The following is a 27,324-nucleotide window of genomic DNA, read 5'->3' as shown; positions in this document are numbered from 1 at the left end:
GGTTAATTCTCCCACATTACCAATCCAACAAGAAACCTGTAACTACGGGCTTGTTAGCAAAAGGGGAAGAAAAAAAAAAAAAACTAGCCCTGCAGGCCCATCATTTGGAAGAAGAAAAATTTAGCTTTGAGCCACAGAACTATCTTCTAATCCTCGATAGCCCCCGAAAGGACCTTCAGCAGCTCAGTGCTAACTATGTGTCAGGGGCTCTCTGAAATTCCTCCCATGCATTGCCTCCCTTAGACTTTACCACAACATGGTGAGGTGAGCACAGTTGCTGTGCCCATTTTAAAGATGGGGAACCAAAGGTGTAAAGAAGGCTGGATGATCTTGCCCAAGACCATCAGGCAGGCTGACTGCACAGACCAGCTCTTGAGCCCCGTGTGGCAGGGATGCATTTGTCCGGTGCCTCCTCTGTATCACCCATTTGCCAGGTGCCAGGGCTCACAGAGCACTTGCCACCAGTGGAGACTGGTGGGTGAAACAGCATTTGTCACAAAGACAATGTGAAAATTGGAGGACTATCATCATATGGTTTCATTCATATGGGGAATATAAGAAATAGTGAAAGGGATTATAAGGAAAGGAGGGGAACTGAGTGGGGAAAAATCAGAGAGGGAGACAAACCACGAGGACTCCTGACTCTGGGGAACAAACAAAGGGTAGTGGAAGAGGAGGTGGGCGGGTGGGGTGACTGGGTGATGGGCTCTGAGGGGGGCACTTGATGGATGTGGGTGTTATACTAGATGTTGGCAAATCGAACGTCAATAAAAACAAAATAAATAAAATAAAAAACAAAGACAATGTGAAATGTACCTGCGGAAGGTGGCTGGGAGAGGATGTGGGGCCAGCATGGGACATTAAGTAGGGGCCCTTTTGGTCTGGGGGCTCTGGGAAGGTTTCTCTGAGGAACCAAGGAGAGCTCAGGGATGCTAAACAGAGGTGAGGGAGAGTATGGAAAGAGGAGGGTCAGATCCCACGGCAGGAGGGCAGCAGGAGTTCCAAGAACCTAGAAAGAGGCCACTGTACAAAACAAAAACACTTCCTGGAAGATTCCAATTATATAAAATTCTAGCAAAGGTAATCTTTGGTGGCAGGGGTTGCCTGAGCTGGGAAGTAGGGCAGGGGGGAGAGATTCCCAAGGGTCAGTGACCTGTTCATCATCTTGACAGTGGTGACGGCTATGCAGGTGTATACATATGTCAAAACTCATCAGATTTAAAAAAAAAAAATCTTTTTAAACCCATCAGATTGGGATCCCTGGGTGGCGCAGCGGTTTGGCGCCTGCCTTTGGCCCAGGGCGCGATCCTGGAGACCCGGGATCGAATCCCACGTCGGGCTCCTGGTGCATGGAGCCTGCTTCTCCCTCTGCCTCTCTCTCTCTCTCTCTCTCTCTCTCTCTGTGACTACCATAAATAAATAAAAATTAAAAAAAAATAAATAAATAAACCCATCAGATTGCACAACATCCAGCTTACTCTAGGTCCATTACAATGACCCAAAAAAGGCTGTTAAGAAATGAGTATGTGGAAGGCCAGTGTGGCCGGAGCTGACGAAGGGACTGGCGAGGAGGCTGAAGGCTGAGACACAGCTCAGCCAGGCTTTACCCCTGAGGGCTAGGGTCATAATCCGAGGCACTGATGACCAGGACTTGGAACATCTATGTAACTTTGTGGGGGCCACAATTCAGCCCCCAAGAGGCAGTCTGAGAAGAGTAACAGAGCGAGATGCAGGGGGACAGTGGCTGAGAGGAGGCCCCGGTTAGACTTCTGCTCTATCACCTCCAAGAGTCCAGGCCACTGCCACGGTGATATGGATGATAAAGGGCCATAAGAGTGTGGGGTACAGACCAGCTACCTCAGCTGCTACGACTGGGGAGGACTCCTCTCCAGCACCTGAACTGAGACACCAAAGGAAACCTATTATGGCTCAAGCCTCAGAGTGGCGTAGGATGGCAGACAAAATCGTGCTGCCCCCCTAAAATGTCCACAACCTAATCCCCCAGAAGCTGTGGTTACCTTATGTGGCCACAGGATTTACAGATGTGCATAAGACTAAGGATCTTCAGATGGGGAGACTATCGGATTCTCTGCATGGGCCCAATCGAGCCCCAGGAGGCCTTAAAAGAAGTGGTGGGGTGAGTCAGAGAAGGGAGAAAGGAAGGGGAGGTATAGGGGATCCCTTGGGTGGCTCAGCAGTTTGGCGTCTGCCTTCAGCCCAGGGTGTGATCCTGGAGTCCCGGGATCGAGTCCTGCCTCGGGCTCCCTGCACGGAGCCTGCTTCTCCCTCTGCCCCTCTGTGCCTCTCATGAATGAATAAATAAAATCTTTTAAAAAGGGGGGGGTACAAAGTGGGAGACCCATACCCACTGGTTTTGAAGGGGGAGGAAGGGACCACAAACTAAAGAATGCAGGCAACCTCTAGCAGCTGGACAAGGCAAGGAAATGAAGGAACACCGTCCTGCCCACACCTTGATTTTAGCCCAGTGAGACTTGTGTCAAACTGGGACCCACAGAATCATAAGAAAATAAATCTGTGAGGTTTTAAGCCACAAAGCTCACAGTGGGTGGCAGCACCAGAAAGCTCAAATAGGTGGGATTGTACACTCTGCCCCCAACACCCACCCACGCCCACCCCACCCCCGCCAGAAGGGTAGGGGCTTAGGCAGTGGTCTAAAGATGTGAAGTCAGCACAGAGTTTACCATCAGAGGTGCTGACCTCGGGCCTCACCCTCCAATGTGGGGACATTACACAGGGTCAAAGGTCCTCATTGGGTCCCCTCCAGTGAGTGAGGAGCTCACCACAGCCACACTGCAGGACTGCTGGAGTACTGAGCTCACAGCAGGAGAGGCACTCTGAGCCGCGGTTCCTGGTCTGGGGCTGGGACAGGAGCAAAGGGACCCCCGATGACAGCAAAGCGGGGCTGTCAGGTCCAGAAGGGACCCCACCTCACCCCTCCACTCCTCACCTTGCTAATGAGAAACATAAAGGAGAAAGGACACCCGTCTAGGGTCCCTAGGAAGTTAGAGGCCAGAGCCGGAGGAGAACCCAGTTCTCCTGCCATCCAGGCCAGCAGGTAGGGACCACTACAACCCTCAGCTGAGGCTCCCAGCATCACAGCCAGGCTTTCTGAATGAGGATGGATCTGAAGCATGGATCTCAGGCCCTATAAGAACTCCGTATCCTGCACTCACACCCTCTGGGGACCTGGGTGCAGAGGCAGCTCACCGCCCCACTGGGTACCCCTCCATCCCATGGAAGCCTCCGGCAGCTGCCAAACAGTGCTAGACAAACTGCCAAGGTCTCCAACCACATGGTCACTCACTCCCAGGGAGAATTGCAGAGGCGTGTCCTGCAAGGATTCATTTCCACCCTCTGGCCAGGAGGGCATAAGCAGGTGCAGCTGGGGATCTGTGTATCAGACCTTCAGGACAGGCCGTAGACCTTTGACCCCTCATTCCCCACGTTGGAGGTCGGCTGTATTCTGGAAGTGGACAGAGAGGACAAGTACAAAAGCCTAAAGATTCAGCTTCCCAGCTACAGGCATCTTTTGAGTCTCAGAAAACTCACTGAACATTTCCAACGCATCCACTCACAGGACCCGCCTCACTCGGTAGGTTGGAGAGGCCGCCCCGAGGGTCAGCAGCGGGCCATGACATTACTCAAGGTGGGTTTTGCAAAAATGGTAAAGTATTTTAAAACACGGCATCATTCCCAGCACCAGGGGGGGGCCAGACGAATGAGGCCAAAGCGCAGAGGGAATCTGTCACCTTGGCCGATTCATAAGACATTGGATAACACGAAGAATCATTCAAGACGGCTTCTCCTTTCTCTTCTCCGAGCGCCAGGATATTTTATTGTCATCGTGTGAAGGTCCATTAGCAGCAGTCCTGGAAAATGGCTCTTTCAAGGTCAGGGAGGTACAAGCAAAGGAACAGAAGGAGCAATTACACCAAATGCGGGACTGTTCAAATGCTTCACATTTAGAGAAAGGGAGGCATCCAGTCGGAAATAAAGCCACACACTGAGTTCCGGGACTGGCACATTTTCTGATTGAACAGGAGCAGTAGGATCGCGAAAACAGGATGCTGTGTTTTGTACCAGAGATTGCTCAGATGCAACTGCAGGCTAGGAGCATGGAAGCCCCGCTAGCTGGATGCCTTCCTGGCCTCCCCCACCCTGCCCTGGGTGTCTCAACTTCTGGCTGGGCTCGTCCAATGGAGGTCCCAGCAAGAGGGTGAGGGTGGCAGGACAGGGGAGTAGGAGAATTGAGTCACACCACCAGCTGGCCTTGCCCTTCTCATCAGGAATGGTCAGGCCCCCATCCCAGGGGCATTCCTTTCTCCCCTCCCCTCTGTGAGCAGTCCCTAAGCACAGGGATGTCAGGGATCCCACTCGGGTGTCCATTCTAATCCCTGCCAAGGCCTTAATGATTCCCTAGCACTTCAGACTAGCCATGCACACAGGCCAGCATCTGCCCCAAGAACAGCCTCGGAAAGGATGTCCCCAGTGTGCAGGGACTAATCTCTAGGTGACTTCAGGGGTGGGCTGGAGAGCACACCCTCAGCCATTCCCTGCACCCCTCTGAGCCTCACTGAGGAAGGGGCACAAGTGTCAGGAAGGCTGAGCAGTAGGTGACAGGTGCATTCTCTGTGCAGTGCTGGATGCGGGCTCCATACAGACAGCCTTGACATTCCAGAATTACAGGTGCCATGTGCACATGTGCTAAGGAGCATGGAGGTCCTACAGAGGGATTCCAGTTTGGTACCTGGGAGTTTCCCAAGGGAGGCATTTAAAAAGACTGGGTAGCATTTGGGCCACCTATATGGTGCAACTGGTTGAGTGGCCAACTCTTGGTTTTGGCTCGGGTTGTGATCCCACGGTCGGTCGGTGGGTCGTGAGATAAGCCCTGCCTCGGGCTCCCTGCTCAGCATGGAGTTGGCTTGAGATTCTCTCTCTCTCTCTCTCTCTCTGGCTCTTGCTCTCATTCTTTCATGGTCTCTCATAAATAAATAAATCTTTTTTTTTTTTTTTTTTATGATAGTCACAGATAGAGAGAGAGAGAGAGAGGCAGAGACACAGGCAGAGGGAGAAGCAGGCTCCATGAATCTGGAGCCCGATGTGGGATTCGATCCCGGGTCTCCAGGATCGCGCCCTGGGCCAAAGGCAGGCGCCAAACCGCTGCGCCACCCAGGGATCCCTAAATAAATCTTTAAATACTGGGTAGTATTTGATCAGCAGATAAAAAAGACGATTTAATAACACAACACTTCTTTTGTGGAATCAACTGACACTTTAGTTCCAGAAGGGACCTCAGAGGCAATGCTGCAATCCCTCCAGAGGAAAAGGCAACCAGGGCCCCAGCAATGAGGTAACTCCCCGCAGGTGGCCCAAGTGGCCTGCGGTACCATTAGAACAGGTGCCAGTTCTTAAAGGACCAGCTGCCCGGTGCTGCCATCCAATTCTCTCAACATGCAAGAGCCTCACAAAAATGCCTACTTACCACTGTGATGAAGCCAAGTATCAAACCCAGGAGAGGAAATGTCATCCTGATGCCAGACTCATCGTCCCTGAAATCAGCCGTGTGCGCCTCATTCATCTGATTTAAATCCCTTTCATTCTGTAAACATTTACTGAGGCTTTTAGGAGCCAGGCTTTAAGGACCAAGTCCAGAGGGGAGACAAACCTGAGGCAATGACACTGATACCATACAAGGGGCTCCTGGGTGGCTCAGTCTGGTTAAGCATCTGCCTTCGCAGGGATCTCAGGCTCTCTGCTCAGGGGGGAGCCTGCTTCTCCGTCTCCTCCCCATTCATGCTCTCTCTCTCTATCTCTGTCTCCATGTCTCTCTCAAATAAATAAATAAGATCTTAAAATAATAATAATACCATAGAAGCGTAATGACCCAGAAGACTTAAAGTACTATGGGAACACAGGTAAGGGAGCAGTTAAGTGTGCCTGGGGGACGGAGACACTGATAGCTAAGCTGGGTTTTAAAGGATGCAAAGGGGGATCCCTGGGTGGCGCAACGGTTTAGCGCCTGCCTTTGGCTCAGGGCGCGATCCTGGAGACCCAGGATCGAATCCCACGTCGGGCTCCCGGTGCATGGAGCCTGCTTCTCCCTCTGCCTGTGTCTCTGCCTCTCTCTGTGTGTGCGTGTGACTATCATAAATAAATAAAAATTAAAAAAATAAAATAAAGGATGCAAAGGAATTTGCTAGGCAAAAAAAAAAAAAAAGCAGTTTTGGGCAGGCCATTCCAGCTGGAAGAATCAGCAGGAATAAAGAAAGGAGGTATGGGAATGCTCACACCCAGGTGACAGGCTGGGTAAGGTTGAAGAAGTAGAGGACACAGGGAGGACAGCTGTGGGCATCACCATGGCAGCTCCAGTGGTTTGCAGGCAGCCACCTGTCCTGACTGGTCAGACCCTGTGCTCAGACCAGTTGTACAATTTGACTACCTGACCTGCTTGCAGGGGCTGGAGCAGCAAACTATCAGCAGAGCATGGATAGGATCCAATGTTGTTTTTGAAAGAAAACTCCCCCTTAGAGCACAGGCAGGATGGGCCAATATGTCAGAAGGATGTAGGTGAGAGGCCAGAGGCAGCCCTCTGCTCCTAGGGCTGTTTGCTTCACCCCCACTCTGCACTCAGACGTGGGCTGGGAGGTCTGGAGAGTCCACACACAGCTGTAATATGAACCCAAGTCCCACGCTGCTCCGTGAATTAGAATCTCAGAACTTAAGCTCTGGAAGGTCCCTCTGGAGACCACCCAGGTCATGTCCCTTGTTTCACAGATGAGTTACCAGAGATGAAATTAGAACTAATAACACATTCAATCACTCAGCTCATCCTGGAAGGCCCCTCTGTGCCAGGCACTGCCCTGGGCCTTAAAGACAGAGCAGAGGATAAAGCAGCCAAGGCTCTTGCCCTTGTGAAGTTCACAGAGGAAGCAGAAAACAAGCACAATAAAATCATTCAGATTGTGGGAGGCTTTAGGAGAGAAATACTTGGAGGGACATGATGCAGGGTTTGGCAAAGCACGACCCTCCAGCCAACTCCTGCCCTCAGCCTCCTCGGATGCCAGCCAGCTGAGAACACTTTTACATTTTTAAAGGGTTGTACCAAACGAAACAAAAATATGTGCAACTGAGACTGCACAGCCCACAAAGCCTGTAATGTTAGCTATCTGGCCCCATACAGAAAAAGTTTGCAGACCCCCATCGAGAGGTGGAGGGGAGGAGGCTCTCTAACCAGCAAGATCTTGCAGTATGGCCTCTTTCTACTCCCCCAGAGCTGCCTCCACCGTGGGGAGGATAAAATATCGAAATGGGTTGTCAAAAGTTCACCGGAGTTGGCAGCCTGCCTGCAGCCAAGAGTCCGGATTCTGGACGCCTCCTTCCCCACCTGCCGTCTGGGGGCTTTCTCAAGGAACCTGGTCCTCCCCCTGGCCACAGCCACGCCTGCCTCCACCCCAGGCAGCAGACAGGAGCCACGGACAACAGCTTCTCCAGTGGACCCCTCACCCCTCTAACCCCTGCCTCCACCACTTGGTCAGAAAGAGAACCACATGGATCCCTACTAGCTCAAGACACCTCCCTGGAAAGTCAAATCCCCAGGAACCCGACTTCTTTTCTTTCCAGGAAATGCATTTCTCAGTCCAGGGTGCAGAGCTCAACGTTACAAATCCAGTCGTTTGGCAACAAGGGAAGGAATGTTTATGTCCAAACAAAAAAATGAGATGTGCAGCTCTCACTCTCTGGGAAAGCAAGCCCATGGGCCTCATTCCAGCAGCAGTTGTGAACAGAAACCCACGTGAAGCCAGAAGTGTGGCAAATATCCCCCAGCTCGCCACTCAGCGGCATCGATGATCCGCTCCGTGACATTTCTGTGCACAAAGGACACCAAATGGTCTCAAGAAAAGAAAAAAAGTTTGTGCCATCAGTGTTCTACACAGAGCCTTTCCACCCCCACAGCCCATCACGCTGGAAGGTTCCAAAAGACCATTTTGTTCGCAGTGAAATCTGTGCCTCATGGGAGAATAAATTACACCTGAAGAGTTAACTGTGAAACTGTGAACGCAGCCACTCGCTAAAGTTGAAATCACTCACGTGTCCACACCGAGCAGCACAATGAACTCCTACTAACTCCTACTACGAGTTCATTGGTGAAAATGAACTGAACTTTTTTCACCATTGACATGGTGAAAACGACTGATGGATGAGGATGGATCGAACACGTTCACCGGGGAGTCCTCCCCGAATCCCATTACCACCTTTGGTAAAGGAACAAAACACATAAGGGTGAGCAAAAAAAAAAAAAGAAAAGAAAAAAAGGAGAAAGAGCAATAACAAGATTTTGGAACCTGGAGAGCAGATGGATAAATTGTCACGGATAGAACAGAAGGGAAAAAGATTTACACCAGATCAGGGTACCCCTGGCAGAAAGAGAGAGAACAGGGTTGAAAACAACGTCAATTCACTGAAAGCGAACTACAAACTACTATGCAGAGGTTAGACCCTGGTGACTCCTTCCACTCCTGTAATTGGGCCAAACCCCTTCTGCCACCTGCCACCCGCACCCCCCCGTGGAGGACTGGAGGCTGATTCACTGGAGACAGGAAGCAGGATCGCTATGCTGGGGGACATCCAGGAACCCAGGGAGGGTGGGGAACCTGCGCCAAAAACAGGACATTTAAAGTCAAAACTTAGATATTGAGAATCCCAGTCTTCTTTCACCACTCAGATCTCAGAATGCTAGCAAAAAAGGAAATTGGGGGGAAAAAATTTAAGATTTTAGAGAGTATGGGTACACACACACACGAGAGTGGGGGTGGGAGGCAGGCAGGGGGAGAAGGAGGAGGAAGAGAGGGAGGAGAGAGAGAGGGAGACAGACTCCCTGCCAAGCAGGGAGCCCAAGGCGGGGCTCAATCCCAGGACCCTGAGATCCTGACCTGAGCCCAAATCAAAAGGTGACGCTGGAGGGACTGAGCCACCCAGGTGCTCCTGGAAATCTATTCATGGGAGAAGTTCTCAATAGAAAAGATCTCCAAGTGCTAGCACATTTGTTTTGTGTCCTCTAAGAACAAATGATAGTTAAAAAAAAAAAAAAATTTCCCTGCTTTTCTTTCAGGAAAACTTAATTTAGAATTAAACTCCATCAAAGAAAACACAATTTCCTACACCTACTCTATTATTTCCTGTAGTTTCTATTTTAGAGCAGGGAGATAGCACAGTGGGTCTGACGCGGAGGATTCCCGGTGCAGGGAATCTACTTACATATTGGCTGTTGTTGCTGTTTCCCAAGAGAGCTGAGCCAGATTACCCTACAGCAGGTTCTCAATTTGACCTGCCATTAGAATTACCCTGGGGAATTTTAAAAACCAACCAATCCCAGAACCCAGCCCTCCGGAGATTCCGATTTCATTAGTCAGGGAGGGTCAGGCCTCCAGTTGTAAAAGCTCCCCAGGTGATTCTAATGTGCAGGGGTTGAAAACCACAGCCCAGCTGTGAAGCCTGCAGGTGGCAAGCCCACTCGTGTAATCAGAGCATCCAATCAGCATACTAATACCTACCTTGAAATTATATGGCTGGACAAGCAATGGCCACCAGAGATAGGAGCAAAACCTCTAACGTGAAAGCCAGACCAAAATAATCAAGTACATTTGACCCTCGAACAAAAATGGGCTTGAACTGTGTGGGTCCACTTAGATGCAGATTTTTTTTGATACAATACCGTAAATGTATTTTCTCTTATGATTTTTTAAAATATTTTATTTATTTATTTATGAGAGACACAGAGAGAGAGAGAGGCAGAGACACAGGCAGAGGGAGAAGCAGGCTCCGAGCCCAATGTGGGACTCGATCCCGGGTCTCCAGGATCACGTCCTGGGCTGAGGGCACTCAACCGCTGAGCCACCCAGGCATCCCTCTCTTATGATTAATAACTTTTCTTTTCTCTAGCTGCAATTTGTCAGAATATAGTATATAGACAAAGTACGCGGTAATCAGCTGTTATCGGTAAGACTTGTGGTCAGCAGTAGGCTATTAGTTCAGTTTTTTGGAGGAGTTCAAAGGTATATGCAGATTTTCAACTGTGCAGTGGGTCAGTGCCCCTAACCCTCATGTTGTTCAGGGGTCAACTGTATATAAAATAATTCGGAGGAAAGTGCAGGAAGAGAAAAATCTTTTGGGGGGAAAGACAATCATTAATTTCTAAGATCTTAGATTCTCAAAGACTTAACAAAAACATTAAATCCATAAAATCGGAACAGGATACTATCATTTTAATACTTAGAACTAAATACAGTCTTATGACAGTAGAAATGACATCCCCTATAAAGGTTTGGAAGTTGAAGATAAAAAAAAATAACCTCCCCAGAGGCACCTGGGTGGCATAGTCGGTTAAGTGTCTGCCTCCGGCCCAGGGCGTGATCCCAGGGTCCCGGGATTGAGTCCCATATCAGGTTCCCTGCATGGAGCCTGCTTCTCCCTCTGCCTGTGTCTCTGCCTCTCTCTGTGTGTGTCTCATGAATAAATAAATAAAATCTTTTTTAAAAAAGGAAGGAAAAAACCTCCCCAAAAAGAGCAGATAGAAGAAAAACAGAAGGGTGGAGAACTTTAAGAGATCCAGCATCAAAATAAGAGGCATCCCAGTAAGAAAGAACAGAGAAGTCATCAAAAAAAAAAAAAAAAAAAAAAAAAAGTTCAAAATAAAAGCCCTGAGCTTCCAAATCAAAAAGGCCTACCAAGGGATCCCTGGGTGGCGCAGCGGTTTGGCGCCTGCCTTTGGCCCAGGGCACGATCCTGGAGACCCAGGATCGAATCCCACGTCAGGCTCCCGGTGCATGGAGCCTGCTTCTCCCTCTGCCTGTGTCTCTGCCTCTCTCTCTGTGTGTGACTATCATAAATAAATAAAATTAAAAAAAAAAAAAAGGCCTACCAAGTACCAGCATTATGGGTAAAAACAAACCTACATGAAGGCACGGTGACAGGGAAATTTGAACCAGGGAGAAGATTCTACAGATGTCCAGAGAGATAGAGGAAAAAAATACGCGCAAAAAAGCAACAATTATAATGGTATGGAGTTTCTCCCCAGAAGCTAGGACACAATAGAACTCAAAATTCTGAAGAGTGTTCTCAATCTAGAACCCTGTTTCTAGCTAAACTGTCAGTGGGCTGATAGAACAGGCATTTTCAGACTTGCAAGAATCAAGAATGTTCTTCCTCTTGTTACTGGAGACTAACACGAGGAAAAGAAAGACAAGGAATTCAGGAAATGGGAGGGTCCAACACAGAGATGGGGGGGGTAGAAAATACCTGGAAAGATGTTGAAGGGAGCTCCCAGAATGACTTCCATAAAGCAGATCTGGAGAGCAACTAATCCAGATGCAAGGGGAGCTCTCCCAGAGTTCCTTGCAGCTGGGGTGTGAACATGTAACCTCAGCCCCACCAATGGAGGGCAGAACGCAGGTGAGATTTCATTCCAAGAGAAAAAGCAGCAGGTGTCAATGAAAAACACCTGCTTCTCAAGGGCAGCTAAGAGGGGGAAACCATCCAACTTTCAGGGACAAGAGCAGTGGAAGATGGGCATCCCTGACTAGCCCTGTGGTCTGCTAACGGTCCCTGAACATGATGTCACCAAACCCAAAATCCTGGAGCTGGTCAACATCCTGTAATGAATTCCTCCTCTAGCTAGAGTGTATAATCTTTTGCAGCTAAGCCCATGATGGATCAACTGTGACCAAATATTTAGGGCTGAATTCATAAGCGTGCCAAAAAATTAAGTAAACCAAAAAAAGGCAATTATTAATTTCAAGTAAACAAAATGTATAAGAAAAAAATAATCACGGTTCACTAGGTGGATCAGTTGGGAACAATATTTAGCCTTATTAATGAAAACACTGTAATCTCACATAAATGTGTAAATACACCAGAAGAGGGGATGGCACAAGTATGCACTGTCAGGGTAGGAGGTCTTTTAGTCTTCTATCGCTACTGTAACAAATTAGTAGTTTAAAGAAACCAATATAGTAGTTTACAAAAATAACAACTTATTTTCTTACCATTCTGGATGTCAAAAGTCTGAAATGAGTCTCACTAGGCTAAATCAATGTGCGTGCAGGGCTGCGTCCTTTCTGGAGGCTCTAGGAGAGAATCTATTTCCTAGCTCATTCAGGTTGTGGGTGGAATTCAGTTCCTTGCCACACGGGTAGGGCTGAAGTCCCCATTTCCTTGCTGGCTCTCAGCTGAGGTCTGTTCCTGCTTCTGGAGGCTGCCCACAAGTCCCTGACTCTGGGCCCCCATCCTGCATCTTTGGGGACTTCAACTCTCTCCTGCCTCCCGTTCCTTTGTCAGATCGCTGACCCATTCTGCTGCCTTTCACTCTTAAGGACTCAGGTGATTCGATTGAGCCCACCCAGGTACCCCAGGATAATCTGCCCACATTCAGGTTCTTAACCTGAATCACATCGGCAAAATCTCTTTTGCCATATAAGGTAACACAGTTTTAGGGGGTTAAGGGATGGACATCTGGGGGCGGGGGGCAGGGGAGGCTGAAATAGGTTTAAATCCCCATCTTCCAGAGTAGGAAGTCATCAGTGTCTAAAATGGAAACATCAAGAGCAGCGTAAACATTGGAACAAATGCAGAAACCAGAAGACATTTCTTTCTTTCTCTCTTTTCTTTCTTCCTTTTAGAGAGGTGGGAGGAGAGGCAGAGGGAGAGAGAAAACCCTAAGCAGTCTCCATGCCCAGCACAGGCCTCAATCTCAGGACCCTGAGATCATGACCTGAGTCGAACCCTTAACCGGACTGAGCCACGCACGTGCCCCTAGAACACATTTCTAGAAAAGCAGAAAAAATTGTTACCACTGAGCATCAAGAAGGGGGGAAGAAATAGGGTTTTGCAGGTTTTTGCATTATAAGCCTCGGAGGGCACTATTTAATTTTTAATTTGTTAAACTATATGCCTTGTTAGGCTGCATGTACCTATTAGCTCCAGCATGGGAAACACCTGTGCTCAGTCTCAGTACTCAACACTTCTAGCACTTATGGTCACCAAAACGTAGGGGGAGGTTTCCCCAGACCACAAAGCAATTCTGACACCCGCTCAACCCCACGAAATTGGCCGCCACACTTCAGATGCCAATCCCAAATCCAAAAGCTGTTACCTGTACTTCTGACCCACGGGCTATAAAAGAGAAGTACTAGAGTGGCTCAGAACCCAGGAAAACAGTTTACTTCCTAGATAACCAGTTTGAATACGGGCGGACACCAAGGAATGGCCAGATAGAGATACATAGGGCAAGGTCAGGTCTGGACGGGTCCCCAGCACAGGAGCTTCTGTCCCCACGGAGTTGGGTGTGCCACCGTTCTAGCACGGAGTCGTGTTCTTGTTCACCCATCTGGAAGTTCTGAGAGCACCCACAAGTCTAGGGTTTTTTTTTTAAAAAGAGGTCTTATTTATTTATGATAGACATAGAGAGAGAGAGGCAGAGACACAGGCAGAGGGAGAAGCAGGCTCCATGCAGGGAACCCGATGTGCGACTGGATCCCAGGTCTCCAGAATCATGCCCCGGGCCAAAGGCAGGCTCTAAACCGCTGAGCCACCCAGAAATCCCCAAGTCTAAGGTTTTTAATGGAGGCTTCCTTATGTAGGCCGGACTGATTAAACCATTGGCCACTGGTGACTGATCCAGCCTCCAGCTCCTCTCTCTCCTTCCCCAAAGTGGGATGGGGGCTAAAAGTGCCAAGCCTCTGACTACGTGGTTGGTTGCCCTGGCAACCAGCCCCAGCCTTGGGGGCTTTCCTAAAGGCCCCTCATTAATGTAAACTCAGGTCCCATCAAAAAAGCCTTGTTTCAAAGGTTTTATTTATTTATTTGACAGAGTACAAGGGGAGGGGGTGTGGAGCAGCAGAGGGAGAGGAAGAAGCAGACTCCCCATTGAGCAGGGAGCTCCATGTGAGGCTCCATCCCAGGACCCTGGGATCAGGACCTGAGCTGAAGGCAGATGCTTCACTGACTGAGCCACCCAGGTGCCCTGAAACAGGCTTGTTACAAATAACCTAAGGCACATTTATCCTCTTACCACTTAGTAAATTCCAAGGGTTTTAGGAGGTGCCAGAAATGGGATAAAGACCAAAGACATATTTCTTATTATAAACCACAATATCGGGGCAGCCTGGGTGGCTCAGCGGTTTAGCGCCGCCTTCAGCCCAGGGTGTGATCCTGGAGACCCGGGATCGAGTCCCATGTCGGGCTCCCTGAATGGAGCCTGCTTCTCCCTCTGCCTGTGTCTCTACCTCTTTCTCTCTGTGTGTCTCTCATGAATAAATAAATAAAATCTTTAAAAAAATAAATAAATAAATAAATAAATAAACCACAATATCACACCTCCCCAGCGGGCTGCTGATGACCACAGGATCGAATCCTCCCAGGTTCACCTCTAGCTTTTGTACATTCTAGTTGCTCTGCTGGGAACACTCTTTCCTCTAGGCCTCCCCTTAGCTGTCACCAAACCTCTCCTGGCCAGTAACCCGACTCTGTGCTCCCCCAGCAACTCACACATCCCCCACTACAACTACCCACTCATCCTAAGTTGAAAATGCACCAGTCCCTCTACTGGAGAAAACCTACATTTAGAAATGAATAACAGAAACAAGCCAGCCGAGATGGGGAGAGCAAGCACCAATGAGATGGAGTCATCAGCTGGATATTCTTTCCGGAGGGCTTGAAGTTGAGGATGTAAAGCCAGGAGCTGCTGCAGCCATCTTGTGACTCAGAGGTTAGGGCTAAAGAAGAGCCAACATAAAGGACAATAGAAAAAAAGGAGAGAGAAACATACCAGGTCCCAGTGGTATTACTACAGCTACTGCTGCTCCTTTCCATATCGATGGCCTCTGGGATTTCTGGTCCTAATGAAAACAACTACCCTGAAGCCCTGGCTGCACATTAGAATTACCTAGGACACCTAAAAGAAAGAAAAGAAAAAGAAAAAAAAAAAAAAACCCTCAAGCCCCATTCCATCCCCCAGAGACTCTGATTCATGTGATCTGGAGTGGAGCAGCCTTGTAAAGATGAGGAGAGAAAGGAAAGGACAGGAGGAGAAAAACAGTATTTCAGCCAGACCTTCTCGTTTTGAAACACTTGGTCTGATAAAGGCTGGCTCCATGCTATTCATGCAAAACAAACGCCAGATAAATTTAGTTTCCTTTCTCTTCCTTATGCTGAAGAGTGGGAACTCCTTGACATTTTGGTGGGAAGCAGGAGCAGAGACTGTAATGAGAAAGCCTTAATTCTAGAAAGCAAACATAGAGACCTCCTTGGAGAGAAGGAGGAGCACTCCTTCACTCACCCAGTCAGCAGATAGTCTGGAAACGAGATGCTGAACCAGCAAGGAGCCCCCCCACAGCCTGCAGGAGGAGGAAAGTGTCCACCAGGTCAGGGACGGGGCGGGACAATGTGCCTGAGAGTTGTGGGCCCTGCTGTGGAGTCAGCAGGGAACGGAGTGGGTCTGGCCTCCTGGGCAGAGAGATCAGCTCGCTCAGGTGTACCCTGGCTTCCAGCTGCTCAGGTGAGATGAGGGAGAGGAGGGCCCCAAGTCCAGGGCACGGAGGCCTTGAGCGCCGGGCTTGGCCCGAGCCAGCTGGACCCCCAGCAGGTGGCAGAGGCTCTGAGTTCTCCCTGGGTCCACACTTAGGCTGAGATGGCACCCTGAATGCATTTAAAACTAGTTTAGGGGATCCCTGGGTGGCTCAGCGGTTTAGAGCCTGCCTTCGGCCCAGGGCATGATCCTGGAGACCTGGGATTGAGTCACACATCGGGATTCCTGCAGGGAGCCTGCTTCTCTCTCTGCCTGTGTCTCTGCCTCCCTCTGTGTGTCTCTCGTGAATAAATAAATAAAATCTTAAAAAAATATATAAAACTAGTTTGGACCAAACCCCTGGTTGGTCGCCCCATGACTGTCACCTGCACACAAGGATGTGGCTGCAGGATGGAAGGCGTAAAGAGCCCTTTGGGGCAAAACACCCCCAACGCCTGCCATCTCCTTCCAAACACACGTGGGGCAGCCAATGGAAAACTGGCCGGGTGGGTGTTCCGGAGGATCGGAATGTGTGGAGGAGCCCAATGTCCTCCTTCTGTCCCCGCAGGCACTGCCAACTTTGCAAACCCCTCAAATTCAGGTGAGGTGGCGCTGGTGGCCCCACTGTGCTCCAAGGTCTTGTTCTCCTGTTCGAGCTCCGTTCACGGCCTGAGGTGGAGCCTTGTTCAACCCTGACCCAGGCTCGCCCTGGCTCGTGGGTGACCCACGTGTTCCCCAGCGTGTCCTCTCTCCCCTAGCACCCTGCATGCAGCCCCGACTCCTCTCCACAGGCAGGAAAGGCTCCCCCAGCCAAACTGGAGGAAGTCAGAGCAGTAATGAAGCAATATGGTACGGACAGAGTGGATTACTACACTGACTGCTCGGAGCAGTTACGCTCTAAACAGCCCGACAGGTAGGTGCGATTTTTATTACCTCCGTTTTACAGGTAAGGAAAGTGAAGCCCAGACAGGTAAAGGGACTTGCCCAATGGCATTGGCAGGAATCGCACCCTGGGCTCCGGATCCTGAGTCTGCAGCTGCACCCACCTTTGCTATGACTCAGCCACTCCCGGGGCCTGTCACCACCAATCCCCAGACAGGAGACTGCTGTGCTCTGTGGGGGCACTGACAGGCCAGCATCCAGGGTGGTTTAGGCTCTGGCTATGGGACCAGGGGTCTCCAGTAAGTCACTCACCATCCTGACCACAGCCCATGAAAAGGGGGTTGTACTGGAGGCCTGTAGCTGTCCCCCAACAACCCCTCATTGTCACTCCCTCCTCACCACCACCGTCTGCATTTTTAGCCACCTTTTTAGGGGAAGCATAAAGGCCTCTGGCTTTGGGAAGAAGAGCAGAGCTCCCAGGAATGGGCATGAGGCAGATCCCAGGTGACACAGGCCGGAAAGCATAGGTGGGGTGGGGGGAGGTGGGCAGGAGGTGGCAGAGATGCTTCTTTCCAGCTGCCCCAGTGACGGCCTTGCGCCAGGCAGGCAGATAACTGGGCCAGAACTGCTCAAATCCTTCCTGGCTTTGGCTTCAGAGTGAACTTGGCCTGAACACCTGAGGATGCAGAAGGTGTGAACCTTCCTCTGGGGGCATAAGGGGGAAATGAAAGAATTCAGTGAAGGTCTCAGGACGGAATCCAGCCCGTGGGAGCTGCATGGGCTGCTTCTCCCTCCAGCACTTTCTGTGAATGTCACCTTAGCAACACCTCTGACCACACACCCCAAACTTGCCCCCTCCCCAAGCCCTCCAACCCCCTCTCCTCCTTTCTTCCCGTCCTGAGCACTTTTCTCAAGCAAGGTCACACCCAGCTTGACTCTGCTCGGAGAGTCCTCCTGGCTCAGGCATGGCCAACGCTAACCCCAGGCCTGTGGACAGATGTGGGTCCCTTGCCCTGGTGAGCCCCAAACCAGGGCTCGTCAAGCTTGGACATGCAGAGTAATCACCAGGGGGATCTTGTGAAATGCGGAAAGTAAAGCAGTAGGGCTGGGTGGCCTGGGACTCTGCATTTGTTTACAGGTGGTGCTGATGATTCTGGCGCTGGGCTGGAATCCAGGCCCTAGAATTTAGGACAACTATTCTTCTCATTTTCCTTTCCTCTCCCCACTCCTTCTCTCTCTCTCCCTGCCTTCTTCCTCTTGCTCTCTGCCTCTCTGTGCTCACTCCTCTCCCACTGTCTCCCTCTCCCTCTTCCCATATCTCTCCATCACTCTGCCTTCTGTGGCCCACCCCCACCCTCCCTTCTAGTCTCTTCCTTCCCACTGCTTTCCCCACCCCCGCCCTCCCATTAGCTACCCCAGGTGGTAACTGGCACCTGCAGGCATTGTCTGTCCTGTGGAGCTAAAATGTCAAACCACCCCCACCCCCTTCCTAGGGGGCTCTAAGGACAGAGCCTGTACTCCTGTGCAGAGGGAAAGACAATGGTTAAACCAGAAGACCACTGAACTTAGCAATTCAGAGCTGGGCTCATTGCATTCCCTTCTTAATAACCACGTAATGACTCCTATTAACAGCCCATCAAAGGCAATCACTCTTCGCAAGGAACAAAGGCTCCCACAAGCTATTTTCTCACCGTTTGTAGCAAACACTCTCCTTCCACACCTGCATCCTGGCCACTCTCCCCCTTCTGAGGGCAAATCTTATAGATTTGTCTTCCTCCTGGCCTTCCTCCAGCAGCCTCTCAGCTGCCAGCTCCTCGCTCACCCCTTCCCACAGGCAGGGGGTGAGGAGGGGGGGGACCTGCGCAGTCCTTTCCTCCGGTTCACTTGGTGGGGATATTTGAAGGGAGGTATAAGGAATCATCAAGAATAGACACAATCTGGGGTGCCCGGCTGTCTCAGTTGGTAGGGCGAGCAGCACCTGATCTTGGGGTTTTAAGTCTGAGCCTTGTGTTGGGTGTAGAGATTACTCTAAAAAGAAAATCTGAAAAAAAAAAAAAAAAAAAAACCTAGATACAATCTGTCTTGCAGAAATACTCTCAAATGCCTGTGTTTGCAAGCATATTTACGCAGTGTGGATAGTAAGAGTGGAAAAATGGAAACCACCTCCGTGACCAGGACTGTCAAAGAGAATGCTGGAGAGCCATGAAAGAGGATTTCAGCTGCCTCCATTTTGACCTCAAACTTTCTTCTTCTCAGCTTGTCTCTTGGCTCAGGGGGAAGACCCTAAGGACAAAGCACCCCCTGATGGGAACCAAAACTACCCCTCGAGCATCAGGACCACTCAGAGCCAGCAAGCCCCATCCCCTTGATTGACTCCAAGACAATGAGGATTTGACCTTCACTGCTCACTTGCACCTCCCCACCCACCTTACATTTTCCTTACATAAACCTGGAAGTATTTCCAGCACTTTCAAAACAGTCTCTGGGACTCGAGTCTGCTGTCTTCCTGGTGTTGGCCTCCCCGAAAAAAATTCCTTTCTTGGTCCACCGCCACTTGTTTCTCTGTCTTTGGATTTTGTCAGTGGCGAGTGGCTGAACTCTGTGTGGGACCCCGGAGCCAGGCACTCGAGCACCCCGCCCCAGCCTTTTTTTTTTTTTTCTTTTTTTTATGATAGTCACAGAGAGAGAGAGAGAGGCAGAGACATAGGCAGAGGGAGAAGCAGGCTCCATGCACCGGGACCCCGATGTGGGATTCGATCCCGGTTCTCCAGGATCGCACCCTGGGCCAAAGGCAGGCGCCAAACCGCTGCGCCACCCAGGGATCCCCCGCCCCAGCCTTAAAACCAACTAGTGGGACACCTGGGTGGCTCAATGGTTGAGCGCCTGCCTTCGGCTCAAGTCATGATCCCGGGATCCTGGCATTGAGTCCCATATCGGGCCCCCCTGCAGGGAGCCTGCTTCTCCCTCTGCCTGTGTCTCTGCCTCTCTCTGTGTCTCTCATGAATAAATAAATAAAATCTTAGAAAAAAGAACAAAACCAACTAGCTAGGTCCTAAACAATAATAGCCTCCATCGAGCTCCCTCACTGCGTGGCAGCCCCTACTCTGAGCACTTTATCATCTCGTTTAACATCACAACGTCCTGGGCCAATAATTTCCCAGCTAAAGAAACCAAAGCTTAGGTGTTCTTGCATATTTTTGCCCAAAACTGAATTTCTCTACCCCGCCCCCCCACCCTTGCCACCAACTCATCTCTATTCTTTAAGCAAATTTTAGTTTGTTTGCTAAGCAAAGGCCACGCGAAGTAACACAAAGGCTTCTAGGAAGTAACTGGAATATGTACATGACCTTGGGGTAGATAAAGATTGCATAAGCAGGACCTAGAAACTGCAAGCTTCCTGGACTTCAGAACAAGCGGTGGGTGTTACGTGCCCACTTACTCCCATGCAGAGTCTATCCTGGCACACGGGGAGAGTGGGAGGGCGGCCCAGCAGAATTTGCTCAGCGCATGAAGTTCTACTTCACATTTCAGTTCGGAACTGGATCAGGAAAAGAGAAGGTTATAAACTCAGGGAAGAGGGAACCCGTCCCTGTCTTGCTGCCAAACGAGGCCTCATCACCCGGGTGCTGGACACCAGGGGGCGCCCTTCAGACAGCACATCCAGCCCTGGCGGGCGGCTCTGGCTGGAGCAAATTGTCCACTTGTTTCCCTGCTGTCCCTATCACCCCCCCACACACACACACACTCTGGCAGTGAGGTGACAAAGGATCAGGATTCCCTGCAGAGGTCAGCAACCAGGAGGAGAGGCCGAGTACCACTGCACCCCCCCTCCCCCCACTCCTCAGTTCACAGCATGCCTCCACCTCCTCACCTTAGCCTCCCCTGGTCAGGGGCTTCTGCCCCCATGTCACCGACAGTGTGGCTGAGGTTCCCCGAGACTGTAGTGACGTGGCTGAGGTCTCTCTGCAAGTGGATAGCAAAGCCCGACTCCTAAACCAGGGGGGCCCAGGGGGCCCCTCCTGCCACATCTCGGACAACAGATCCCAGCTGCCAAGAGGTTCTTTGGAAACATGGTTTGCTGACATAAGTGTGGGCAAAATATATAAGCCTGGGCTGGGGGTGGGGGTGGCCATGATGCTATATCATGGACACATGTCACATCCACTGGCAAAGCCACAGAATATACACCACCGAGGTGAATGGTCTTACAGGCTATGGACTCTGGGTGATGGTGCTGCATGGATGGAGGTTCATCCGTTTTAACAAACGCACCGCTCTGGTGGGGTGGGGGCGAGGGGGAGGCCATGCATGTGTGGGGACAGGCGTAGACGACACGCTCTGTACCCTCCCCTCAATTTTATTGTGAACCTAATACCTCTCTTTTTTCAAAGTCTTAATAAAAAATAATCACAGTCTTTAAGTATTAGAAGCCAAACAAGGAGCAATGCAGGAACTGACTTAAAATGCATCTGAACTGAAATGTGTTTTGTCTCCTCTTCCTGGAAGAGGATTCTCTTAAGGGCGGTAGGTGCAGCTCTTGACCTTACACATCCCAGGGCAAGTCTGCCCAACCCCCCAAGGCCTGGCTGCCCGGGTGCCCCCTGTCTGGGACAGGAGACTTAATTTAAAATGATCCAGGCCTTATTTCTGGCCCCAGTGCTCAATCACCAGAATCTTCCAATGGCCACCCCTGCTGTTGAGGTGGGAGTTTCTGGCTCCCTCTGCCCCCCCACGCCTACCCCTTGAGAACAGACCTTCCTGAGGTTCTGGAGTTCACCTGAGCTTCCAAGGACCTGGAAACTTGAAGATGGGTTCCGGAGAAGCAAGTGTGTAAGGGATCCGTGGCTTGACAATGCCCTCGAGGGCCAGTGAGCCCAGCACAGCATGACAGAAAACACACTCTGAACTCGCAGTGGACAAAGGCCTCAGGCAGCCCCTGCCTGCAGAGCCTGGGGAGGCAGGCCCCGGATTCCCAGGGCTGTCTGCTGTCCCCTGTCCCCTTGCTGCTTTCTGCTCTCTCCCAGCAAAAACCACCCACTGTCATCCAGATTGCATCTCAAGTGCCCGCAGCACGAGGCAGCACGAGCGGGGGCCCCGCGCCCCCCTTCCCACCCTGCAGACTCCAAGCAAATCATCACGGCAGGTCCCGTGCAGGTCTCCCCACGGCGTGCCGCCCCAGCTGGAAAGCAGCAGCCTCTGCCCTTCAGAACCGAAACGTGCATTTTTTTGCCATTTCAAGGGACAAAGTCAGGTAAGGTCTGAAAGCAGCCTTGTGCTCATGGCAGGTGGGGTGGGAACAAGAGCAGGAGCAACAGCAGCCCAGACTTGCCCTCTGACTATGAGCTGCCCGAGGGCTTGAGGACCGGTCGGTGGGTAGGGCCTTCCGTGATTAGCCCACCTGGGGCAGTCACAGGGTGAAATCTGGGCCTCCCTGCCATAGACCCCAAGAGGCCATGCAGCCTCCTCACACCTGTGAGGTCCCTGGTAATGTGGCTTTCCCTTCTGTAGACCATCCCCACCCAATCCTGTGGGGGAGGCTGAGCAGGGACCATTGCTCCCATTTTGCAGACAAGGAAATGGAGGCCCAGGAGGTCCTATGACTCTCCCTTGACACCATCACCCCACCTGGGTCCCCCAGCGAGCCCTCTGCCTGCCGCTCTGCCTCTATGCAGGAGGTGACACTTTCTCTCTCGGTCAGCACAGGCCTTAGGGGACCTCGAGCAGCAGAATCAAAGCCGGAGGCACAGGGGGAGGCCTGTGGCCACCTGATGGCTCCCCAACACCCGCCAGCCACAAGGCTCTCAGAGTTCCCTGGCCTGCGCTCCAGTAATGTGGCAGCTCAGCCACCGCTCCCAAAATGTCTCTAGCTGTCAGCCCACTCCCAGGATCTTTATTTATGGAACCAGGGGGCTTTCTTCAAGAAACCAAGAAGGGATGCTGCAGGGGCGGGGGGGGGGGGGGGGGGGCCTCCGCCTTCTTTTACCTGCAATTCAGAGCCCAGGGTACCCGGACCAGACAGAGCCAGCCAGCCAGTGAGCCTGGTGCTTGGAGCTCCAGTGACTTCCCCCGCATCTCCGTGAGGCTGGGACCCCGTGCCAGCTCCAGGGTCAGCCGCACAGGCTCAGCACCTGCTCACTGGCTGGGTTTAGATAATGGGTTTGTTTTCATGGCACAAAACCAGTTTGCCTTTTTTCCTATAAACCTGGCTGGTTAGGGATGCCTGGGTGGCTCAGTGGTTTCAGCGTCTGCCTTCAGCTCAAGGCATGATCCTGGAGTCCCGGGATCGAGTCCCACATCGGGCTCCCTGCATGGACCCTGCTTCTCCCTATGCCTGTGTCTCTGCCTCTGTGTGTGTGTGTGTCTCTCATGAATAAATAAATTTTAAAAACTCTTTTAAAAAAGGGGGGGGGGGAGGGATCCCTGGGTGGCGCAGCGGTTTGGCGCCTGCCTTTGGCCCAGGGCGCGATCCTGGAGACCCCGGATCGAATCCCACGTCGGGCTCCCGGTGCATGGAGCCTGCTTCTGCCTCTGCCTGTGTCTCTGCCTCTCTCTCTCTCTCTCTCTCTCTCTCTCTCTCTCTCTCTCTCCCTCTCTGTGACTATCACAAATAAATAAAAATTTAAAAAAAAATTAAAATTAAAATTAAAATTAAAAAAAAAAAGGCGGGGTAAGAGCTCAGAACGTGATAACCATGGCCACAGAAGCTCCTGGTCATTAAAATCCCAGTTCTGTCCTTCAGGAGGTGATGCCTAGCTTTCTTCCAAGTCCCTGGTCTATTTCTTCCAAGTCCCTCCAAATTCTAGAGAATTTGGGAAAATTCTCTACTGTGGTCAGTTAAATTGTGCCCCCCTCTCTCAAACTCATATGTCGAAGTCCTAACCCTCAGGACCTCAGAATGTTACTACTGTGTTTGGAAAAAAGGTAATTAATGTTAAATGAGGTCTTTGGAGTGGGCCCTAATCCAATACGATTAGGGTCCTTATAAGAAGAGGAAATCAGGATGCAAGCACACACAGGCGGAAGACCACACGAGAACACACAGAGGACACCAGCGTCTACATGCCGAGATGAAGGACCTCGGAAGAAATCAAATCTGCCCACAGCTGAATCTCAGAATTCCAGCTTCCAGAACTGTGAGACAGTAAATTTCTTTGTCAAAAAGACAAGCAGATACACCCATATTTGTCCCCAGCAGACAAATATACCCCCCTTGTGAGCCTTGACAAGAGACAGAGACCAACACCCACAGCAGAAGCCAAATATACCAGATACTGCCCCAGGATTGGTCAAACCGACGCATCCCCTGGGACTTTAAGTGGAGGCTGCTGATACAGAGAAGCAGAGGATCAAGTTTGGTGAGGTCACAGGAACACCACCACACCCCCGGGGGCCATGAACCACAGCTGCTGTGACCACCTGTCCACAGGGACACAGGTGTGTTGATGCACCAGGCCACCCTGTGGCTCTTCTCCCAGAGCACTGAGGACACGGTGTCTGTCAAGGTCAAGTCAGCTGGTGTCCCCATTGGGCAGAAGAGAGTTCCCACAACAGACCCAGGGCTGCTGCCCTAAAAAAGGCCTCCTCCGGAAACTTGGATTTCCATAGTATTCCTTTGAAAAAAAAAAAAAAAGATTTTATCTGTTTATTTATTCATGAGAGACACAGAGAGAGGCAGAGACATAGGCAGAGGAAGAAACAGGCTCCCCGCGGGGACCCCGATTTGGGACTCGATCCCGAAACTCCAGGATCATGACCTGAGCTGAAGGCAGATGCTCAACCGCTGAGCCACCCAGGTGTCCCTCCATAGTATTCCTAACACGCCCTAAATGAAAAGAGGGGCTTCTCAGCTTGTCAGGTTAGGGAATGCCTGGGGTGCCCGTACAAACACTGCGGCTTATGCTGACACCTCCTTTCCTCCTGAATGTCTAGAGTTTTGGTACATCCTAGGCAGAGGGTACCTGTGTAACTGACCCCCAGTAAAACCCTGGACTCCTGGATTCAGACAAGCTTCCCTGGTACGCAACACTCACACCTGCTGTCACAATCATGCTAGTCCTGTGTGATTCCGTGGGTCAGGACTCTTGGAAGCTTGTGCCTGGTTTCTCTGGTCTTCGCCCCATGCCCCCTCTCCTTTGCTGTTTCTCCTGGTATCCTTTTGCTTTAATAAATCTTAGCCACTGACATGACTATCTGCCGAGCCCCATGAGCCCTTCTAGTGAATCACCAGACCTTTGGGTGGTCTTGTAAACCTGCCCCCCCCGGCCCACCCCACCCCCATCAAAGATGCCCTTTTGACCATTCACTCATTCAGGCCATGGTCTCCCCCAAGCTATGGACCCAGACCTCTGCCCCAGCCCTGGGCCTCAGCGGCCTGCATTGGACCTGCCTGGGGAGGCTGCTAAACACACAGGTTCCTGGCATTTGCCTTATTCTACTCAGTGGGTCTGGAGCTAACCCTGGAAACTGGGGGTTCACAAGCCTCCCAGGGGGTTCTGATGCCCTGTCAGGCTTGGGAACCCCTGGTTTAGGGGAAGAGCCCCCCACCCAGGAGCTGGCTATCGAAGGGTCAGATGCACTTAGACACTGACCTGAAGGGCTCTGTTGGGAATCATTTCTCCTCAAGGCTTCATTTCCTTCCACCACCATGTGAGGGCTTTGGGCCCAGTTCAGGGCTCTTAGTATTTTGATGCTCACAGACCCCTTTGTGAAGCTGGCAAATGTAACGAAGTCTCTCCTGAGGGCACATACGTGTGCTTTTACACACTCACACACACACAGAGGCACCATTTTCTCTCCAATTTAGGAGCCCTCCCAGATTCCACACGAAGAATCCCTGGCCGGGACCCCCCCTCAGGCCTGCCCTCTCACACAGAAGGATTGTACCAGTAACCCAACCTCCTGTCACCTTGGACCTGCGAGCTCAGGAACCAGTGTTTCGTGCACCGGTTCCCTAATGTCTGCAAAATTGCAAATACCAAGACTAATTTTCTCTCTGGAGTGGTACAGACGGAGATGTAGGGTTAGGACGAGCATGGTTATTAAATTTCCATATTCAGACATGCGCAACCACGGTCCTCAGGAGCCCTTAGAAGCCACTCCGTTCCCGATAATCAGATTTGCACCGCGGCAGCCGATTCTCAGCATCTTCCCGCAGGTGGAAGGGAGGCTCAGGTCCCTGTTCCGGGGTCGGCCTGTGTCACTGCACGTCTCGGCTGCCTTTGAGTGCAGGCAGAAAGTAAAGAGAGATGCAGGGCAGATGGAGATCACCTCCTCTGAGAAGCCCTCCCGACCCCCCAGGCACGATTAATTCCTGCCTCTGTTGGGCTCTGGAGCACTTCGTGTGGGTGTGGGCTGTCACGCCAGCCTCAGAGAGGGTCCAGCTGGTATAATGGTTCCTTGGGGCATATCTACCCTCCTCAAACCAACCCCCTCTAAGCTGCCTGCTACTCCCCTGGTACCTTGGAGGTCTTGGCAAATCACCACCCCCACCCCCAGCTCGGGTGCTAAGGCCCTGACCAAGCCCTGGGCAGAGCATCCAGGTGCCTGACCCTAGTGATGGGCTCAGAAATGGGCACATGACCTAAGTCAGACCAATGAGACTCAGCCCTGGGATCTGTGCTCCAATGGCCAGAACAGAGGCCTTACCTTCCCACAGGGGCTCTGAAGCTGACTGGGTGGAAGCCAGATCCACAGGTGGCCAGCTCTGCTGTGGGGGGTGGGGGACCGTGAGCCCCCGGGACAAAGCTGGCTCTGAGGACAGCAGTGCAAAGCAACAGAGAGAAAGGTAGAGTCCTAATGATCTTGTTTGAAGCCCTGGATCCGACCATGTCCAAAGCCAGTGACACTCTTGAGCTCCCCGATTTCATCAGCCGATCAACTCCCCTTTTGTTTGAGCCAGTCTGGGACGGGTTTCTGTTGCTCACAACCACGAGTCCTGGATAAAACTCCCAGATTCCTGACTCACCTCAAGGGTGAGGGTCTTAAAAAGGGCACATCCTATGGGACACAAGGCAGTGGTGACTTGCTTGAGGTCATGGAGCTGCTTCGTGAGAGGGCAGAGACCAGAAGGTAGGCTGCCTGGCTTGCACTACCTCTCAGGTCCTCAGGTACGTACCAGAACTCAGGCTCCCTAGGATGCACTACTTGGACTTCTCCTCTGCCCAGGGGTCCAGCATTGGCCCACACCCAAAGCCACCCTAAAGCCAACACACAGAGTGAGATGTTCATGCAGCAGTACCCCACCCCACTCTCAAGACCCAGCAGGGTCCAGACCACAGACAAGCAAAGGTAAAAGAGAGAGGCACCCCATAGCCCTTGGGGCAGAGGCTACTTAGAGCCTGGAGGTGGATCTTTCATCCAGACTTGAATCTGGAGACAGTGGGGAACCAGAGAGAAAAGGAAAGATAAGAGTCCTGAGGTGTCATCCCCAATTTGTTCCTTGACTCAGCTGCTGGCACTAGGGAGTCACCCTCAAGGACTCACACACCAGTGACTGTGCCCGCTGACTTCACCGGCAATGCACTCTCTGTCCTTGGACCCACACACTGGCCCAGGGAGGGATGGTTTGCCAGGAACAACAGAGGATAACTGCCCACAGTGGCAACCATCAGCCTGGCTCCCAAGTCCCATGTCAGGATGTCAAGAGTGTGGTAGGAAATCCTGAGAATAAGCTTTCTTCTTTGTTGGCTAACTTTTCACTACTTTTGTAATTTCCTGGTATTGTGGTTTTAGAATATAGTCTACAGATGACAGTCATTCTTTGGTGTTTGTTGAGACTAGCGTTGGGTTCACAAGTGATCAATTTTTTTTTTTTTAGTGTTCCACATATGCTTGAAAATATTTATTTAAATGATAAATGCAAG

General features: G+C 51.2%; 2 long non-coding RNA genes across 3 annotated transcripts in view; one reads left to right on the top strand and one right to left on the bottom strand.

Annotated features, from left to right (window-relative positions):
* The window catches only part of LOC144300776 (uncharacterized), a 43,287-nt gene extending 28,220 nt beyond the window's left edge, over positions 1-15,067 (bottom strand). Inside the window, exon 1 of the long non-coding RNA XR_013367556.1 lies at positions 14,843-15,067. This is a non-coding gene — a long non-coding RNA (uncharacterized LOC144300776). The remainder of the gene's footprint in view (positions 1-14,842) is intronic.
* A 120-nt stretch (positions 15,068-15,187) lies between these two features.
* On the top strand, positions 15,188-18,940 carry LOC144300775 (uncharacterized). Of its 2 annotated transcripts, none has more exons than XR_013367555.1 (3): positions 15,188-15,571; positions 16,372-16,493; positions 18,551-18,940. It is a non-coding gene; the product is annotated as an uncharacterized LOC144300775 (long non-coding RNA). The 2 variants fall into 2 exon arrangements; XR_013367554.1 differs by having other exon boundaries at positions 15,198-15,571; positions 18,719-18,940.
* The last annotated feature ends 8,384 nt before the right edge of the window (positions 18,941-27,324 follow it).

The sequence above is a fragment of the Canis aureus genome, chromosome 29 (assembly GCF_053574225.1).
Source record: "Canis aureus isolate CA01 chromosome 29, VMU_Caureus_v.1.0, whole genome shotgun sequence".
Classification (NCBI taxonomy): domain Eukaryota; kingdom Metazoa; phylum Chordata; class Mammalia; order Carnivora; family Canidae; genus Canis; species Canis aureus.
This window is presented reverse-complemented; position numbering and strand designations above follow the sequence as displayed.